The sequence below is a fragment of the Centrocercus urophasianus genome, unplaced genomic scaffold, assembly GCF_019232065.1.
Source record: "Centrocercus urophasianus isolate 14NV4802_14NV808 unplaced genomic scaffold, USGS_Curo_1.0 seq_14, whole genome shotgun sequence".
In the NCBI taxonomy this organism is placed as follows: domain Eukaryota; kingdom Metazoa; phylum Chordata; class Aves; order Galliformes; family Phasianidae; genus Centrocercus; species Centrocercus urophasianus.
The window spans coordinates 47131903-47151629 of record NW_024884586.1 but is presented as its reverse complement, the minus strand read 5'-3'; the positions used below and the strand labels follow the sequence as shown (position 1 = coordinate 47151629).

Here is a 19727-nt window from a genome sequence, read left to right as displayed (position 1 = left end):
TGTGCGCGGCGCAGCCCGCTGCGTTCTCCACACACCTCAGGCACGTCGGGAGGTCCCGGGGCACCTCGAGGCGTTGGAAGTCGCGCAGCATTTTGGGAGAGACGGGGTGAAACCGCCGATCCTCCCTAACTGCCTTTGTCCGAGTTCCGTTGCGCGCCCCGGGGCTGCGGGCAGCGGTTATGGGGTGCGGGCTGATACGGAGCCCCGCTCCTGCGGAAAGCCGCGCCGCCTTCAGCCCTCACGGCTCCGCGCGACGAGAAGGCGGCAGGGCCGGGATCCCCTCCGCGCGGCCCGGGGGCTCCCCCCGCGGCGAGGCGGGCGGCGGGGAGGTGCCGTGCGGGTCGGTCAGCGCGTCCCCTCCCCGGGCCGAGCTCCGAGTCCCCGGCCGCCGCCATCGGGAAGTCGGGCCGCGCCGCTGCGGCCGTGGCGACGGACGGTGAGTGGAAGCCGGCGGCGCCCGGAGCGGGGGGGGGCGGTCGGTCCCTGACCGCGGCCGAGGACTTCACCGAAGCCGGGGGATGTCGGTGCGGTCTCTACCGCGGGGCGGGGCGGGCAGGTAGGAGTGCGGGGATATGGGTTTGGGGGGAGAGAAACCGCTTAACGACGTGCGCTTTGAAAAGCACGAACAAAGAGCGGGTGGCCTTGCGGTTACGGGAGGCTTGGCTGCGTCCGTGCGCTTCCAGGCACGGCGGGGCTGCTGGGGTTCTGACCGCGCTGATGCGAAGGTAATCGCCTGCCACGCCACGATCGATTCCTCCGTTCCCGTCCCCACCCGGCGTGAGCCTGGGTTGCAGTAGAGCCCCGGCTGCGGGAGGGCAGGCGCTGCTGCTCACACCTCATTGCGCAGCCCCTCCGCTTACAGCCCGGCTCCGCGCTGTTACCGAGCGCCCGGGAATCTCTCTGTGTCTTTCCCCAGCTTGTTTGGAGGACAGATAGACCTGGTAGCCTTGAAAGACGTCAGGATGGCATGCCACGGTTCATAAGCTTGCAATAACAAAATCCCAAGCTTGGAGGGGAGATTTAGGTTGGATGCCAGGGGGAAATTCTTTACAGAGAGAGTGGTGAGGTGCTGGCTGTTCCAGAGAGGCTGTGGATGCCCCGTCGCTGCAGGTGTTCATGGCCAGGTTGGATGGGGCCCTGGGCGGCCTGGTCTGGTATTAAATGGGGAGGTTGGTGGCCTTGTATGTGGCAGGAGAGTTGGAGATTCGTGATCCTTGAGGTCCCTTCCAACCCTGGCCATTCTGTGATTCTGTGAGCTCTTCATAAGGATTGGACTTAGTGGGGAGAATAATTTCTCTCTTCCTTTTGTCATACAGTGATGCTCACCTGTGTCTGCTGTTCCACACTGTCTTTCAAAACCGTGCCCCAAAGGGGAGGTGACCCTGGACAAGGCCCAGACTGACATGATGTGGATGTGGCTTTTGGAGTTCTCCTCCCGTAATGTGAGTAGATGGAACTAAGAGGACAGCAGAGAGTGAAACAGTTGCTTGTGGTGACGTACCTGACCCTCCTCACAAGGCTGACTAACACCAGAGGTGGAGTTCAAGCATTGTTACGCTGATTGTAGCCTGAAGACAGGTGTACTGCCTTTTGGTTCAGCTACTGAGGCTTTGGTGCTGATCATCATTTTCTACCTTCTATTAGCAGAGGTTTGCTTTGCAGAGTAGGAAGCATTTGTGCTCTGCTGGATGCTATTCTCTGGGCTTGTTCAACCTGGTGAAAAAAAGGCTGCAAGGTGACCTAATAGCAGCCTTTCAGTACCTAAAGGGAGCCTACAAACAGGAGGGGAATCAACTCTTTGAAAGGGTAGATAGCAGCAGGACAAAGGGAAATTTTTTTAAGTTGAGGGAGGGAAGATTTAGGTTGGATGTCAGGGGGAAATTCTTTACAGAGAGAGTGGTGAGGTGCTGGAACAGCTGCCCAGAGAGGCTGTGGATGCCCCGTCCCTGGAGGTGTTCAAGGCCAGGTTGGATGGGGCCATGGGCAGCCTGGGCTGGTACTAAATGGGGAGGTTGGTGGCCCTGCCTGTTGGCAGGGAGATTCATGATCCTTGAGGTCCCTTCCAACCCTGGCCATTCTGTGATTCTGTGTTCCTTGTAGTTCCTGCTGTGCACTGCTGTCTTGTGGCTGCTTTTCCCTCTCACTGGTGTTGCAGCAAGACCAAGCTAATAAACCCTGCTAAACTCATCTGTCTTGGTCTGGAACAACTGGAATATCTTGCACTGCTTGCCATTTTCTGCTTGTTTTGTGCGCCAGGTTAGACCTGCGTGAAGTTCCTTTATTTCTCACTAGTTCATATCTCAGCCTTAGTGGTCCCATCCTGTAGAGCTACGTGCTCTGGGCTGTACTGCTTTCAAAACTCCCCACATGCCTTGTGTTTATCAGGTTCCTTGGTGGTTTGCAATATTTAATCTTGGTAAGCACATCTAGCAGTTAATTCCTTATCCGTGTGACACTTAGGGAATGTTTTGATTGAGGAATAATACCTTGAGCACAAAAGACCTGAAGAGTGTTCAATATTAGGCTGCATTTCCTGGACTTGGTAAGATGGTGTACTTGTATTAAATTCCATTTGGATATAAACTGTGATCTTTTTTCATGTGGGCGAAGGTGCATTGTTCTGTTCAGCTTTTTGTCATCTGATAGGTGCCAACCCTGCCTGTACTTGCATGGAGCAGTGGTACCATTGGTGGATCGCAGGGTTTGTGTTGGTTGGGGAACTTGGGGAGGAGTAGGGATATCGTGTAGCTTAGGTGGTGCCAGTTTCTGTCCTTGAATCAGAGCTGTTCCTCAGAGAAAGGCATAATAGCCGGAGTGCCTCTCTTTCCCTGGGATTCTGGGCTGCCAGAGGAGGTGGTGGTGATGACTTGTGGTGATCTGGAGTTATATGTCTGAGCAGTCTGCTCTGATTTTTATTGTTAAATAATTCATTGTTCCTGCTGGCTGAGGGATCAGAAAAGAAGCAAGTTTGGTCTCCAAAAGCTTTGGCTTCAACCCAGTTTGAAATGAGTGCAGCTTAAACACAGTTCAGGTCAGTGCTGGAGTGAGCCAAATGCTGCATGTCACTTAAATACACTGCTAATGGTAATAAATATGGTCTCCTCACAGTAGTAAGTGTGCATCAGGTGTTTCTAAATGAAAATTTTACCAAGAGAATATACTGAAAAGATTAGTTAAATGGACACGCAAGTCACTTCTCAGAGTAGAATCACAGAATCACTGAAGTTGGAAGAGATCACCAACCCACCACCACCATGCTCACTAAACCACATCCCACAGTGCCACATCTACATGTTTCTTTGAACGCCTTCAGGGACAGTGACTCCAATTTGAAAGTTGGTTTCAGCAATATTGGGACTTAACCACGCTGCACATCTACAGCCCTCTTTGTTGTCCAGGTTGTCTATATTCCACCTGAAGGCAGCTTCACTCTGTTAAAGCTTTTAATTAAACACTTTGTGTTTGTGTCACTTCATGTACGTGGGTATCACAGTGCAACAACATGCCGTTAATAATTATTGGGGCAGTAGTAAGATCCTAGGCAGAGTAACCGAATCCTAGTTTCTTTGTTAAGCCACCAGGATTCAGTTACTCTGCCTGGGATCTTAGGCGTAGGTTTGGTATAGCATTGTAGAAGAGGGCACTCCCATTCGCATGGCTTTCAAGATCTTTGTTAACATGCTTAGAAAATACAGGCAAGACTGTCTCGTGGTTCTTTGAAGAAATAGGCTGATTAACTTGTAACAATTCAGGGGCTGGTTGATTAGTTTGCTTTGTCTGGGTGGCCTGTAGATGTGTGTCTTGAGTTTTTATGGTGCTGTTAGGAATTAGAAGATAGGTGCATATTGCAGCTCAGGTGTTTACTAGGAGTGGATAAAACTTAGTGTTGTGGTGAGGAGAATCCCTCAGTCTTCTCCCTTTCCTCAGGAATTTGGGGCATCATAGAGTGAGCTCTGCCTCCTCTAATGTGTGGTCCTCTTATTAGACTGGGCAAGCATTCACCCTGCCGGGATAATTGCATCCTTCTGTGGAAGGATAGGAAATGAAGGGCTTAGCGTGGCCTTCATCTCTACCATCACGTCCCTCACTGTGACTGCTGCCATCATTGGTTGCTTGTCCTAGGAAATGTCAGACTCACAAAATGGTTGGATTGGAGGAGACTTAAAAGCCCATCCAGTTCCACACCCTGCTGTGGACTGGTTGCCCCCCACCAGCTCAGGCTGTCTAGGGCCCCATGCAGGGCCTTGGGCATCTCTAAGGATGGGGCACCTACAGCTCTCTGGGCAGCTGTGCCAGGGCCATTCTGCCCTTTGAGCAAAGGGTTTCTGCGCAGCTTCTAACCTAAATCTCCCCCTTTAAGCATAGTTGGAACTACTGGTATGCTTGTACATTTTACAGCCAGGTGGCTGGCTGTAAAATTGCATGTAACCATGGGGGGCTTTCTGAGGCCTGCCCCACCAGTGTGCTTGAAAAACCTTCTGTTTGAGAATAATTTGATGCTTTGATGTTGCTTCATTTTGACATAACATTGCTTAAATTCCTGCTAATAACAGACCTGCGACACATCTGGTTGTGTTGAGAGCAAAGCTTGAAAAATGCCTGCTTTGTGCAAAACATTGATTGCCATTGTGTGTTCATTTCTAAATACTTGAAGCACAGTTAATTTTATAAAGAGGCCAAGTTTGTGCTTATATGCTGTCCCTATGAGAAAATGTTCAAAGAGAAACACATACTCAGGCTTCAGAACGGCTTGCAAAATAGATTGGAGAACATTTAAAATCTGTTTCCTTCCTGTTTTGATGAGCACTGAAGTAGAGAGCATTCTCCAGGGAAACTGCCTCTGAGGAGAGCTTGCTTTGAGCATTATTATTGTTACTGAAGGCAGGCAACTGCTCTGGGAGAGGGTGGGGAGGGACTCAGCTGAGAGCTGGATGCAGTGGCAGGATGCAGGCAGTGTTATTGCTCTGAGGAGAGGTAAGCTAAAGGGCCTGTGGGCCCTGGAGCCAGGTTTCTGAAGGTATTTTTAGAGGTTTGAAGACACAAGCGAGGTAGCAAACAAAGCTTTTTCAGGCATGTAGGACATCTCAAATCAAATCTGGCCCCAGAGCCGGGCTGATAATGGCTGTAGCATTCATTTAGTATGCTTAGGTCATGGTGAAATAGATCCTTTTGGTGCAGATGGGCCATTAAGGAACAAGTCCTGTGAGCGTGGTGCTGGATCTGCGGATGCGCTGTGCCCTGTGTTGGAAGCGCTGCGGCAGCAGGAGGACTGTGAGCTGCATAAGGGATTTGTAAAACAAAGGTCTGTGGCTTGTCTTCCCTCTAAGTGATGATGCCAGCTCTGCCTTGGGGTCCCATCTGCAGCAGTCCATAACATTTATTGTGCATGTTACTCTCTTGAAGTGTTCCTTTGGTTCCCATGCACGTGGAAAACAAGCGTGTACCATCTGGTCTGGTCAGGTCCTTCCATGGGGCTGCTCAGCTGCAGAGCTGACTCTTAGCGAAATAGGAGTAGTGCCAATTATCAGTAGAGGTTATCTAAAGACATCAGGCAGCTTTGCTTTCAAAAGCAGCCTCTTACATCCTTCAGATAGGTTGACGTCATGATTGGTGGGGTTAAGTAGTCATTAAGGAGACCTTGTGTTCACTTCCCACTGTATGATCTATTGCTTATTACTCCTGTGCTCTGGGAAAGCTCGATCAATTATCCACCAAGGGCTTTTGATGAGTCTATCTAGGGGATGGGGAGGCATAAGCTCTACAAGCTCATTCTTTGAGCTGCTCTTTAAGCACGCAGACCCTGTGCTGCTGTTCTTTGTGTAGCTTTAGGAGATGAATTCCCGCTTAAAAGAGAATACAGCTATCGTCTGTTTATCTGCTAAGTATGTGCTGAACTTATTACAGTGACTGTAAATAAATCCAATTAGACATGTCTTAATCAGCCATGGATGTCACAGAATCACAGGGGTGGGTTGGAAGGGAACTCAAAAGAACATCGAGTCCAACCCCCCTGACCAAAGCAGGTTCCCTACAGCAGGTCACACAGGTAGATGTCCAGCCAGCTCTTGAATATCTCCACAGAAGGAGACTCCACCACCTCTCTGGGCTGGGCAACCTATTCCAGTGCTCCATCACCCATACTGTAAAGAAGCTCTTCCACATGTTAGTACTGAACTTCCTGTGTTCAAGTTTGTGGGCCATTGCTCCTTGTTTTATTGCTGCGCACCACAGTCAAGAGTGTGGCGTCATCCATTTGCCTCCCACCTCCCTTTAGATATTTATAAACATGTAGCAGATCCTCTCTCATTCTTCTTCTCCCTAGGCTGAACAGTCCCATGTTTCTCAGCCTTTCCTCACATGGGAGATGCTCCAGGCCCCTTAGCATCTTTGTGGCCCTCTGCTGAACTCCTTCTAGGAGGTCCCTGTCCTTTTCAGACTGGGGAGCCCAGAACTGAACGCAGTATTCTAAATGTGGCCTATTCTAAACGAGGGCAGAGTAGAGAGGAAGGATCACTTTCCTCAACCTGCTCTTTTTATATCTTTTATTTTTTGTTAATGTTAGTCGTGGTTTCCAGAACAAACTTCTTCCTTTTCAGATGCAAGATGGACTAGTTTGGTGGTGAAGGGTTAAATGAATGGATAGACATTGAATTGAAGGAATGTGTGCGGATTACAGAGAGCAGTCCTACCGTGCTCCCTGATGAAAGCTCCTTCAGAGAGGAGAGCATGGGGCCAAGCTGCTCTGGAGAAGGGCAGAAATGGGATAAGGGTGGTTTATTTCATTCCTTATGGTGCCTCTTCATCAACACCTGCAGCTACAAGAAAAATTGCATGGAGAAACTTCAACTTCTGACCTGTCCTTTTTGCACATGCCCTGCACAGAACGCATGGCTGAGACTCATGGGATCATAGAATATCACAAGTTGGAAGGCTCCCATAAGGGTCATTGAGTCCAACCTTTGGCTACACATAGGGCTGCCTTGTGTCAGCGTTTGGTCCTTGTTCTGCTGCTCACTTCCTGAGGTAGGCAGTGTTAGGATGTCTTCATGGCTCACACGTATGCCATACTGGGTGCCATAATTAGCCTTCATTGGCTTTAACAGGGTCTGAAAGCACTGGGACCTCATGCTTACTTCTACAGCTGGCTGACATGGTTTTAGATGCTAGTTAGATTTTTTTCAAGTACAGTTTTGTGGGTAGCCAAACTACTTAGCTTGGTCAAAAAATATTTTTGAGACACTTAAGCACTTCTTATGAAAATGTGGAAAATCAGAATGTGACTTAATCTGACAAGTGTCTAGACAGCATATGCAGGTAGTGTGTTGTTTAAAGAAAGTAAAAAATCCATCAAACCTCTCCCTGCACTTCTTCCTGAGAAACAAATGCTTATATAGGGGAAAAAAAGGAGTTTGGTGACTGAACCCATTAATTTTCATATGCATCTATTCAGTCTTCTGCATCTCACAGGGATTGAAAGAAAAGAGCTTTCTAAAAGGGTTTATTGCTCCTTGGTTGGTACTTCCTTTTTTTCAAGGGGATTCTGCAGATAGAAGCCTCTGCGCACGGCTGGTTCCTGTTGGTATTGCTGTTAATTTAATCAGAGGATCACTATTTGAGCCACTTTGAAAAGGTGATTGTCAGGATCTTGGGTTGTCATCTGCAGTAAGTAACTTGCAGTAGACTTTTCTCCTTTTCTGTGTTTAATTTGCTCTGAAAGAGGCAAGGAAGTATGGCTTTCCGCAGAGAGTACATTACAGGAGAGGACTTCTGGCATGATGAGTGAAGAGGAGTTTATTTTCCCAGTGGGTTAGCAAGCAATCAGAATCTCACAGCCAGGACAGTCATCAATAGGAGGCTCCAGTGAGTCATGCTCAAGAAACACAAGTATTAATAAAGTGCAGACAGCGAGTTCCCCTTTGGGAAAAGTATTGTGCTGTGGTTTCTGAAGTCCTGAGGTCACAAACTAGAGAAAAGCATTGGAAGAAGTGTGAGGGAGTGAAGACAGGCACTGAGCTGAAGAGATCTTTGAAGAGGAAAAGGAAAAACAGTGACTTCTGACAGCAGGGATCTTCATGGGGAACAGGGTGAGTGTCTCACCTGCAGGCTGTGCCACAGCATCTTTTGATCTGGATGAAAGAAAGAATTTCTTGGAGCTGGAGTAAAATATATGTGGTTACAAAGTGTGGTTTTCCATTATATCTTTACATGCATCTCCAAACTGTGTAATTATCATTTAATGTTTTGGTTACAGAAAATAAATGGCCCAGTTTCTGAGGATTATATTGGAGGATGCACAGTCATGATGCTCTGCATCCCAAGGATAGGGCAAGCCGTAACACTGGTAGGTGAGATTGTCTGGTAGCATAAAGCTGCAAAATACTCATGCATTAGCAAAGCCAGTGCTCAAGTTGATCTGGGGGACAGTAGTGCAGGATTTCTGCTGGAGGGAGATGTCTTTTGATGACAAGCTGAAATATTTTGGCATCTGTCAGAGCTGTAGCAAATCTGGACTTTGGGTGTTCTGAGTGAGTTTGAGTGACAAGATTGTGTGTTTATTCTGTATTGTGGGTATTTTATGTCTTCATTCTTAGGTAGCTGTTCACAATGAGCCTAAAACTTTTTATCAGACAAAGGCAGTGGGGACTGAACTGCTGTCTGTTCCAGGATGGATATTTCTTCTTCCTCTCTCTTGTTACCCAATGACTCTTTGGAACCAATGTTTTATAACAACAACTCTGTTGAAAATTCTTACGAAGCTTTGCATTTTGAAGCCCATTTTGCATAACTTGCTATGGTTACACTTTGTGCTTAAAAACTTTGAGTCAGCCCTGAAGAACAATGCAGTCACCGTAACAATCATACACAGTGTTTAACGTGTGGGAGGTTTTTGTCCTCTTTCTTGTTTTGCAGCAATTTAAATCCTCTGAGCTTCTTTTCAAGGGAGCAGGTGAAAGGAAAGAAGGGATTTTTTTTTTATTGCCACAAGGACTTTAAAGTTATTTGTTGTAACAGCTGAGATTTTCACTTGATCGCTCCACACTCACCTCCACAACAGCTATTGTTCAGTGAAGGATTACATTTTAGTTGGTGAAGTTATGATGGTTGCATTCAGTTTGTTTGAGATGTGAGACTCAAAAAACATTTGTTTTTTGAACAAACATGCCTGTTGCGTGGAACTGCAGCGTAGATACAAGTTAATTGCCAATTACAAAAGTCACTTAGAAGTTTTGTACCTCTCAGACCCCACCATTGCACATGTCGTGATGGAGAAGTGAGACAGCCCAAAAGCAAATTAAGGCATGTTCCTGCTGCCAAAACTTAGGCTGCCTATGTTTTTTAAGGCAGGGATCCGACAGCCCTTCTGTGATGCTGTATGTCAAGGGTAGTCAGCTAGCTTGGCTCCAAGAGCCACCTGGCAACATTTCCATGCAGTGGAGAGCTGTATGATGTGCACCTAGTGTCATGCAGGGCCTTACTATGGGGCACTTCATCGGCTGGAGAGTACAGTGAATTCTCTGAGATTTCTCTCCTTGGTTACAGAGGAGTCTGTATCCAACAGTGCTCTCGTTTTTGCCCCAATTCTGGCAAGCTCTCACCTTGTTGAATACCCAGGAGCTCTAAGGCTGCGTCACTTAGTCTGAAATACTCCAAAATGGCAGAAGAGTTGTAATTTAGCAAAAGCAAATGGAAAATGCTATTGTGAGGAAGGGGTCCTTGAGCTGTTGGTTCTCCTGGCTGTGCTGATACAACTCAACATGTCTCAGTTTGATGCTGCTGATGTCCTCTTTATCACTGGGTCTCGTGATATAGAATAGTATGTGCTGCAATGACAAGGAGACAGGAGATGTGCTGTTCTCTTTGACGGATATGTTTTCTCTGCAGATGGCTTTAGGAGTGTCCAAATGATAAAGTTTAGGCCTTTTGTTGAGGTGACAGTTCTGCCATGTGCTCAGAAGCAATGATTCAGGCCACCAAGCTTCCAACCTGACATTGAAAATCAACAGTTCCAAGCCTCAGAAAGAGCACACACTCTGACTTTTCAACTTTACTGCTGATTTTCAGATATTTCTGTAAATATGAGAGCTAGAAACAAAAGCATATAACAAAGCTGAATTTCTCACTTGTAGCTACATCAGTAAATCAATACATCACGAAGTAACTGCAGCTTGATAGCAACTCTGGTAACAGCTGCAGAGTACCCCTTCTGCAGGGAAAAGAAGTGGATAAAAGGTTCCTAGTAGAGGAGAAATGACTTTGTTTTCAGTGTTCCTCAGCAAGAAGTATGCAGGACACATCATCATGTATTTACCTGGCTGAAGGCATAAGGACGGACCTCCAGAGATGCTTCTCCTCATTTGCTTTCCTGTTGCTCTCTTGCCTCTTCCCTGTTCAGTTCCTTACTCTGTGAACTTCTGCTTCCTGCCTGGCAGTGGGATGAAGTCACAGCTTCTGCTCTCACCTCAGTTTGTGTTTTGTTCTTCTTTAGACCAGGGAAAGGAGAGACAGGGAGGAGGAATACCTCTGCATATGGTGTTGCTTAACAGCCTTTGCTTGCCTGGAGTCTCTGGAATTTTGAAGAAGAAGTCAGGACTGCCTTGAGCCAGACAACCCTTTCACTGTTGCGCTGTGGAATCATGCTCCTTTGGCATTTCTCCCTTAGGTCTGTTAAGAGGAGCAGCTCTTTAGGAAGCATTGGCAGGTGATTGAGGTCTGTGTTACAGGAAGAATTGAGTATGAGGAGTTTTCCTGATTTGGTTGATGCTGTCACAGTTTCTGTGAGCAGTGGGTTACTGGGGAATTGTAGGGCAAGAAATGTCAGGCCCCTTGGGAGCTGCAGTTTTGAATTTGGCACTTATAATTTATTTCCTTCAGAATGTAACCCTTTTCTAAGACCTTTAACTTTGGCATTCCGTTGGCATTCCGTTATAGTCAAGACCAGGCTGGATGTGGCCCTGGGCAGCCCGGTCTGGTGGTTGGTGACCCTGCACATGGGGGTTGAAAGTAGATGATTATTGTGGTCCTTTTCAACCCAGGCCATTCTATGATTCTGTGATTCTATTCATATGATAGTATGTAAAGATTCATTCACCAAATCTCTTGGCTGTGCTGTAACCCTCATGGCATACGCTGCATAGCTTCAGCTAATGGGCTGACAGCAGGTTATTGCTGCATAGCAAGGTGAGGAGTGTGAGGCAAAGCCACATGGTTAATAAAAGGTTTGTGCTATGATAATCACAAGGTAGCAGCTGCCTTGCCCTCTCTTCATTTTCTTTTTGACATCCACTCCACTTCTTTTATAATTACTAGGGCTCATCATGTAGGTTAAAATAGCTTTTCTATTTAAGGAGAACAGATGGTTTTTAATGTTGTTTTTTCTTCTCCGTAACACTGAATGAATTGTGGTCGAGTCGGAAACTGACAGAACAGAAACATATGTTTTCATTAGAGAAATACTTGATTAAGTTAATTGAATGTGATTCAGTGTGATGTACGTTTGGTCAACTTAAAAGTTGGTCAACTTTCCAACTTTATCTTGGGTGGAAGTAACAGTATCTCAGTGTTTGCAGCAGTGCTTGGTAGCTTCTAAAAACATGGCCATAGGAGTAGTGAAACATGGGGGGAACTACTGAATTAGCAGAGGGAATCTCATTTCTTTTTGTAAGAAAACTCCAACAGCAGGAGGGTGCACGTGAAGACAGCAAATCAGAAGAACGCATCACTTTCAGGAGGACTGGAAAGCATTTAAATATATTTGTCCACTCTCATCCATTCATTGTCACTGAACAGCAAGTTCTTTCCCATTTCTCTCTGTGGAGGCTTCAGAAGAACCAGCTGAGTTCTAATCCAAACCTATAGAGATAACAGCAGTCACAGGGACCCAGCCTGGAGGAGAGTTTGTGTTTGTGATATCCATGACGGTGTACCTTGTAGCAGCCCAGTCATCTTGTCTGTTATCTTCTATACTAAAGTCTGAGGATCCTCCAGGGAGGCCCAGTTGTCAAGCAAGGTGCTTTTGTAAGCCGTGACGTGAGACTGATGAGCTGTATTTTCCATGCAGATTCATGCCTAGTAGGACAGGATATGGCAGAGTCTGGAGTTCGGAAGGACACTGCAGGAAAGAACCCTGAAGTCCCAACTTCTTGTCCATTTTGTGATGTATGCTGGAGAGTAAGGGTTCATAGTGTCTCCTGGGGAACTCTGTCCTCCTCCAGACCTTGGTTTATGGCTGTGCTCTGAGGGCTGCCCTACGCCCCTATCCACTGTGACTGGAAGTGGAGCGCACAGAATGTAGCCTGCTATGCTCCCACTGATAGGGGCAGCATCCATCTCTCTGTAGCCCTCCACTGAGGTTGAATGCAGCAGATTGAGTGCAGCAATTGCCTGTGTTGGAAGGAGCCAGTTAGATCCTCCATCCTGTGATGCAGTTCACAGGACTAGTTGTGGCTTTTGGGAAGGGACCAAGGGATAAGAAAGTACACTATTTATGTATTTATTCTTGCAGGATATAACGATAGTGATATTGGCAGTCCTTCCTAAAATGCTATGCCTTATTTTATAGGTGCACCTGTCTACAGAGAGGCCAGGAAAGCAAGCGTTGTCCAAGCACTGCTGAGAACCACTCAAAGGGTTGAACTCTCATTTTAATTATTATCTCCGCTTTATATGCAGGAGACAGCACTCCTTCCTGTGAAGAGTTTTTAGAGCTAATTTTATCAGAATCTCTGCATCTAGATTCTGGGATGAGAAAGTGATGGCGACTCTAGAGGGCAGTGCAGCATCCTTGTAATATGAGGAGCTCTAGTTTTTGTTTTTCATAGCAATCTTAGTCATTATGAAGATTGCTTAAAATATTTAGAAGCAGTTTAGTATTTTAGAGAAAGTTTTGGCTGCCGAAAAGTTTTGTGCAGAGAAGACCTGCACAAGACCTACAGTATCCTGTAGGATACTCATGCAGGATTTAAGCAAGCAACCAGCCTAACCTCAGCATTCCTGTGCATCTAGCAGCGTCCTCATCTGAGCTACTTGTTTTCACACTGCTTTCCTCTGCCTCCAGCAGCATATCCTTTCACTGGAGGTGCCGTGTGCTTTCCTTGTGTAGAGAAAAATCAATACATCATCATGTCAGCAGAGCACAGCTTGGAAAGAAACTTCCCTGTGCTGGTTGGTTTCAAATTAAATTTGGATGGGAGCTCAAATGTGCGTACACATGTCTGCAGATAATGTTATGAGGCTGCATTCAAAATGATAAGGTGGTGATTCAGGATGGCAAGCTGCTGCTCATAAGGATATTGAGCAGCTTTAGCTGTCAGAAGGGGTCGGTAGCTCCTTTCTACTCAGTGCAGAGTTTGTGTATGCAGCTGGCTGATTACCTAGCGGGCATTTAATGTGGACTTCTGCTTTATGACCTTTTGTGTCTCTGCAGAGTGAACCGATGCCCAGGTCTGGAAGTGCAAGAAGGCTGTGGAACTGGTTGTCCTCTGAGCGTTTGCTTGCCGTGAGCTCGTGCAGGAGCCACACTTGGGTGCCTGCAGTTCTTTTTGGAAGTGTGTGTGTGTGCACGTGCACATCATTATCTAGAAGGATGCTTTGGAGGGCATGCTTGGCATACATGACCCTCTTTCCCTGACAGCAGAGAAGAGGTGCACGCAGTACCACCTGCTATTGTACAGCATCAGCAAGGCTCACTGCTGTGCTCACATCCTCCTAGAGGTGCCATGGGGCTACCCCTCCCTCGGCCAGCACCTGCACACTGTTCACACAGGTGCACAGAAAAAGAGGATCATCTCAAAGAGTTGCTCTGGGTGCTTACAAGAATCTCTGAGTGAACTCAGCGTTACAGAAGTGCTGACTGTCCTTTGCCATGCATCGCTTCTGTTTAGGGGCATTCCATTAATGACATGACATACAGCTACTGCCTTGAATGTTATGCAAATTACAAAGCCAGCATCCCTGGGCAAAGTGTTTTCACTTCTCTCGGATACTTCTGAAATATCTGTTTGTTTTCTAACTAGGGAGAACTAGGGACAACCTTGTCAGTTGGTGCAAATCAGAATTGATAGGTAAAGGTAAGCAGGAGATAACACACACAGGGCTTTACATTTCAGGGCTGAAAAATAAGACACAACATTCTCTGGTTTCAACCATCCCTGGCAGTGCTCAAGGCCAGGTCAGGTGGTGCTCTGCGCAGCCTGTTTGGTGCAGGGTGGCCCTGCCCATGACAGGGGTTGGAAATAGATGATATTTAAGGTCCCTTCCAACCTACACCGTGCAGTGATTCTGTGAGCTGGCATCGGTGTTACTCAGAGCAGTCCAGCTGCAGCATCATGGAGCTCTGTAGGAGCACAGCAGGTAACATCAGCCTGGTTCATTGCATCCTGGGATTTGGGGGGTATTTTTTCAGGGCTGGCAGTGGTGTTGGTGTGTTCAGCTGGCCAGGTGAATGGATGCTGCCTGTTGGACAGCCCCGCTTTTCAAACACTTGTTCTTAAGTATGTTACCTATCAGTAAGTCTTTCTGAATCCTGTTGACTGCTGTGCAATGTGTTGCATAGGTGTTATGTAGAAATGAGAGTTAATTTATGTTTGTGCCAATTAATTTCGCTGTTTTCTAATTAGTTAAGGTGTGACTTTAAAGTGGATTAACAGAATGATGATAAAGCTCTGTGTACATACTTTCCTTGTGAATGAAGGTTGTTATTTCTTTATGGCTTAAAACTGATCTGCATTCTGCTATCTTACTAGATTTAAATTAGAGGATGAAATCACAAATTGTTGTGAAGAGATGTTGCAAAAGACCTTACTGCTGCTGAGCTGATATGCTGTGAGTACTTGCCTTTAGCGTTTCTTCTGTGTGCATCTCTGCCAGCCCTTGTAAAGTGAGAGGCCCCTTCCCTGCTCCCACTGCTGCCTTCATTGTCTGCTTGGCATTCTCATTCTGTTCCTTGGACTGCTGGAGCTCCAGCTGTTCAGAAGCTGAGGAATAACAGAGGAAAAAAATCAATATATTTTTTTCCTGCAATTTGGGAGTCTAAGTGAGGTTGTGAGGTTTTTAAGCACAGGAAAGCTTTTTCTTGCTGTTTTCCTCTAGGTGATTTGGTCCTCCATTAATGGGGACAGATCTGCCATTAGGTGCTGAACTTGGCTGAGTTCTGCCTGGTTTGACAACAAAAGATTAAAAAAAAACAAACAACCCAACACACACAAAATACTTCCCTCTAATAGTTCAAAAATACAGATTCAGTATAAGCAGGCTGTGAATGTGTAGATTTCCCTTGCTGTGCTTGGAACTTCTGTCTACCAGCTAGGGGAGAGAAAAGTTAATTGTCCTCCTAGTGACAGATACCTCTGTCAGCTGGGTCAGTGGGGATCAGAGAGAATTAAGCAGGATGACTGTGGGCCCTAAAGCTTATATACTGCTGTTACTGCGTTCATAATTCTTGCTCTTGAATGATGACCACTGGGTTTTTAATTCTCCCTTTATAGGTGTGTTCCTGGCTTACTGGGATGGAGCTGATGCAATCATCACAGCTCCCTAGCTTTGCTGAAACTACTCTGCTACCCTACAAGATCTGGCTGAGGTTTTAAAATGAAATGCGGTTGTGTTTAGCTGTTAGTGAAGGCTGTCCTCATCTGCTGGGCTGCAGGCATTTGGCAACCTCAGAGGAAATCTAGACCATCACCTGAAGTGAAAATGGCAGAGTGGGTGAGCAGCGCTGGAGAAGGTGCACCACTCTGCTGTGTGCTACTGTTCAGCATGCTTGTTCCTCAGGTGCTGCTGTCTGGTGCTGTGCTGGGTGAGCTTTCTGGGGAGACTGCACCTCCCAGGGCCCTTTGGCAGCGGGTCCCTTCCAAGGAGCGCAGACGGTGAGTGCTTTGCTAGAAAGGTGTGAATTGCTGCTGCTGGAAGAAGAAAGTGCAAGACTGGTGGGCGAGTCATGAACGTAAGCTGCTCAGACTTGACAGGTCTGTTGCAGCTTTGCCAAGATACAAGGGCTGGTGTCTGCCACCTCTCACGACCCTCTCAGCAGTGACATGGGTGTTGGAACTGTTCAGGTGTGCTGTGCTTTTGTGCCCAGTGCCCTGCCTGCATCCAGGAAGGGTGCAGTGTTAATCGAGAGTGGGATGGCCAAGACAAATGGGACCCTGGTGTGCTCTATTAAGTCAGTACAGCAGGAGCTTGCAGGTGCTTCAGCATCTCTGCCCTGTGGTTTAAATTGTCTTTGCACACCTCCTGGGTAGGGGTGGTAAGAGGCAGAAGGGCCAAGCTGGCAGAGTCCTTGGAGTGCTGGCAGGCAACGAGAGGAAATGAAGTTTTCTGGTCTGCCCCAGGGCTGTAAAGGGCAGCATATCTGTTGTGGTTGGAAGAAAGATGTGTCTGGCCAGCATCCTGTCTGTGACAGCAAGCGACGTCTGGGAGGAACACAGGAGCAAGGCAGACATGAGAGCTGCTTCTGCTTGCATGGCTTCTCCCAGCTTCCACGATTTGTAGTCCTCAAGCAGAGATGGCTATCAGCTGCTTTGCTTCCCCGAGCTGCATGTGAACTGCAGGCAGGCAAGGTCACTCTGCTTTCCTGTAAATGGCAGGCATGTGCAAAGTGTAATGGATAATTCCATGATGTCAACGACCAAAAGCAAACGTCTTGCAGGGTATAATTGTTTTTTCTATAGTGTCAAGAGCTTTTATGTGTTCAGCATAAATATCTTTGTATTGATTGGGAGAAGGAGATAAAAATCGATGATTTACAATGCAGAAGTGCTTAGAACATGACATTAAAATGACTCTGGAAGTCTTAGCTCATAGGAGGCATAGTAAATACTCAGGAGGTACAGGAAATGAAGAGGCTCTTCCCAAGTCCTGAAATCAAGCAATAAATTTGATAGAGTCTGCCTTCCTCCACCTAATGGGTTTTAATACTGACTTTCCTTTTGTAGATTTACTCTCATTTCTGATATCTGGCTGTGGTTTTTTTTTTTACTGGTTTTGGTTTTTTTTTGTTGTTGTTGTTGTTATTTGGATGCTTAGGACCTAAGGCTGATGGGAGACTTTGTTTTGTGAGGAAACTGTAGCTTGAATGAAATGGGAACCAAACCCTATTTTGACTGGATTTGTGTCTAATCAGCAAGACAGTGTCTTGAACCATGGGTTCATAAGAGCACAGGTAATCATATAGAGTAACTGTAGAAGGACCACAGGTCCATTCCTTTGCTCTGTGTACAGATGAGCTTATCTAAATCACTCCTAACAGATCTTTCTGTTGCATCATATCCAGGAAACATAGAGATCTTAAGATTCCCTTTCAATACATAGTAATTTTTTTGTATGTTTTCTTCCTTTTTTCAGCCTAAATTGACCCCCTTTCTTTGTCCTGTCCTTGTGCAGTGAGGTTTTTCTTCACCTCTCTTTATTTTATTCTTTCAGTGGGCATTTACACTGCACCTTTCTTTATCCCCAGCGTACTCCCATACACTGGGAGGAGTATGGAGAAGTCCTGTGAAATACAGGAGGAAAGATTGCTTCTCATGCTTCATGCAAGGATGGTCACAGCTCCATACTACTGAATGCAAACATCTCCTGTCGTAAGAGATACGCAGTGTAAAGGCAAGAGGAGGAATGTGCAGCTCAGCAGTGCCAGGTGCAGGTGGAGCTGACATCTCTTGGCTGTAGGTGCTCTGTAGTTATAGAAGACTCTTCACAGGTGAGAGGGTTTAATTGCAGAGAAGCTTACAGGCTCTTCTGTTTCTGTCCTGTAAACGATTTGTTGCCAGGATTATTTCGTATGAGAGTTTGATTCCTCCAGGGCTGCAGAATGAGACAATGGAGAAGGGGAATGCAATAGTGGCCAGTGTTGCAAATATTTGTATTTTGATGTTGTGTTAAGCAGGGAAGTGCTAACTGCCTTTCTTTGTTGACAGCAGCTGCCATTAGTAGCTGTTCCTTGAAGAGGATAAAGGAGGAGCTCTGGACTTCTTGCAACTGCTTGTCTTAGAATCTCAACTTGATTTTGGGTTTTAAACCAGAATGAAAATGTCACTGTAGGGATGAAGGATCCCAGATTGCGTTGGTAGAGGAGCATGAGTCTGTGTGACAGTACCTCTAAGTGGATTGCTGGTCTGTTTTGCTGAAAGTCAGATATTGCGTTCTATGTGAAGGGCATACAATGCAGGATGTTCCTAAAACTCATCCGCATGAGCAAATGGCAGCATGAGGCTTTACTCTGTTCATCAGACATCTGTAAGTAGCAAGGCTAGGCAGTTACCTGAAGGAGATTTTCCTTGATTCTTTCAAAAATGTGTGTGCTGCTACCTGCAGACTCAAGGTAAAAGGTGACATAGATCTGCTGTGTCTCTCTGTCTTCCTTGAATCTATACTGGGGAAAGAAAAACTGTTCACTCAAGACTTTGTCTCATCAATGCACAGGTCAAGTTTGGCTTTGGCTGCTTGCTTTAATTGTTGTTTAATGGAAAAGCTATAAAAAGCCTGTGGAGCAGCCAATAAGTCAGTAATACTTATGGAAAAATCAAAAAGCACGTGCATTCCCCACATGGCACGAGAACAGCTGGGGGTGTGATTTTCTGAGGTCTTTCCACCTTTTTTTTTCCCCTCAGAAGCTTGGAGGAAGCTCCGTCCATCCCTTCCCCTGGGCAGAGCTGTGTGTGCTGACTGTGCATCATCCAGCACTACCAGGGAGCTCTGCCCAGGGTGAGGCCACAGGGACTTTTATTGTTGGGATTTTGCAGAAGCAATGGTTTCTGCTGAACCGAGGAGAGTGCTGTGAGCTGAAATAATCAACAGCTCTTTATCATCCAGACATGGATTGCTTTGTGTGTGCAGTATGAGTACTACAGAGTTTAAAGGAAAGAGTGAAAGGTGTTAATGATACCTCCTCATTAACCTAATCCTTCAGATGGGTGCTTTGAGGATTAGGTCCTGTTTTCTCTCCCTGCCAGCAAAGTGATGCATGATCTGTATTCCACCCCTTCCCTGCTGTGCCTGCTCTTTCACAGCGTGGCTGCATAACACCTCGCACTGTGTGTCCCAGTCATGGTTGACATCTGCAAAATGATAATGCAGAGCAAGTCTCAGTGTACCAAAACGGGCTTTATTAATGCATACAGATGCAGTTGTGGAAGAGCTGCAGATGAATGAGGTGAGTCTGTCAGTGAGCAGAAAGGCTGCTTGCTCAGTGCGGCAGGTTTCTCACCAAGGGCTGTGTGCACTGTTGCAGGGCGTCCTGCTTTCTGGATTCCTTGTGGGAAACCAACCTGGTTTCTGGATGACTGGTTAGCTGTGCTGATTTGCTTGCAGCCACGAGGAATGCAAGACTGCCATTTGTTTGGTTCTTTGGAATCAAGTAGATCTGAACAAGGAGTCGATTATGCTTTTTGTTACGTGATTAAGTAGATCTTTCTTTCTCCTTAGCGCATCTCTGCTTCCTGTGCCTTTCCCATTGCCCCAGTTTGTAGTTTGATGAGGGGAGGTGCTGGGCAGAATGAATTTATGGTGGTTTAAAGCAGTCTAGGTGCCCGGCCATGTGGTTGCTGCTGGCTCACCCAGCACAAGGTCAGCATTGCCTGGTGTCATTTCACTTCACATGGATGAGCAGAGCTGTCTTGGCCTGCCCTAGAGGCAAGGTGCTCAGCAGGAGCACAGGCCTGACTGCAGAGCTGTGGTGGGATGCTCTGGGAAGAAGGCCATGCTTGTTTTGCTGCCCAGCTATCACCACCTGC

At 46.6% G+C, this 19727-nt stretch overlaps 1 long non-coding RNA gene across 1 annotated transcript in view; it reads left to right on the top strand.

Annotated features, from left to right (window-relative positions):
* LOC122158179 overlaps positions 1–19727 on the top strand; it is a 35326-nt gene that overhangs the window by 526 nt on the left and 15073 nt on the right. Inside the window, exon 2 of the long non-coding RNA XR_006168160.1 lies at positions 1317–1442. This is a non-coding gene — a long non-coding RNA (uncharacterized LOC122158179). The remainder of the gene's footprint in view (positions 1–1316; positions 1443–19727) is intronic.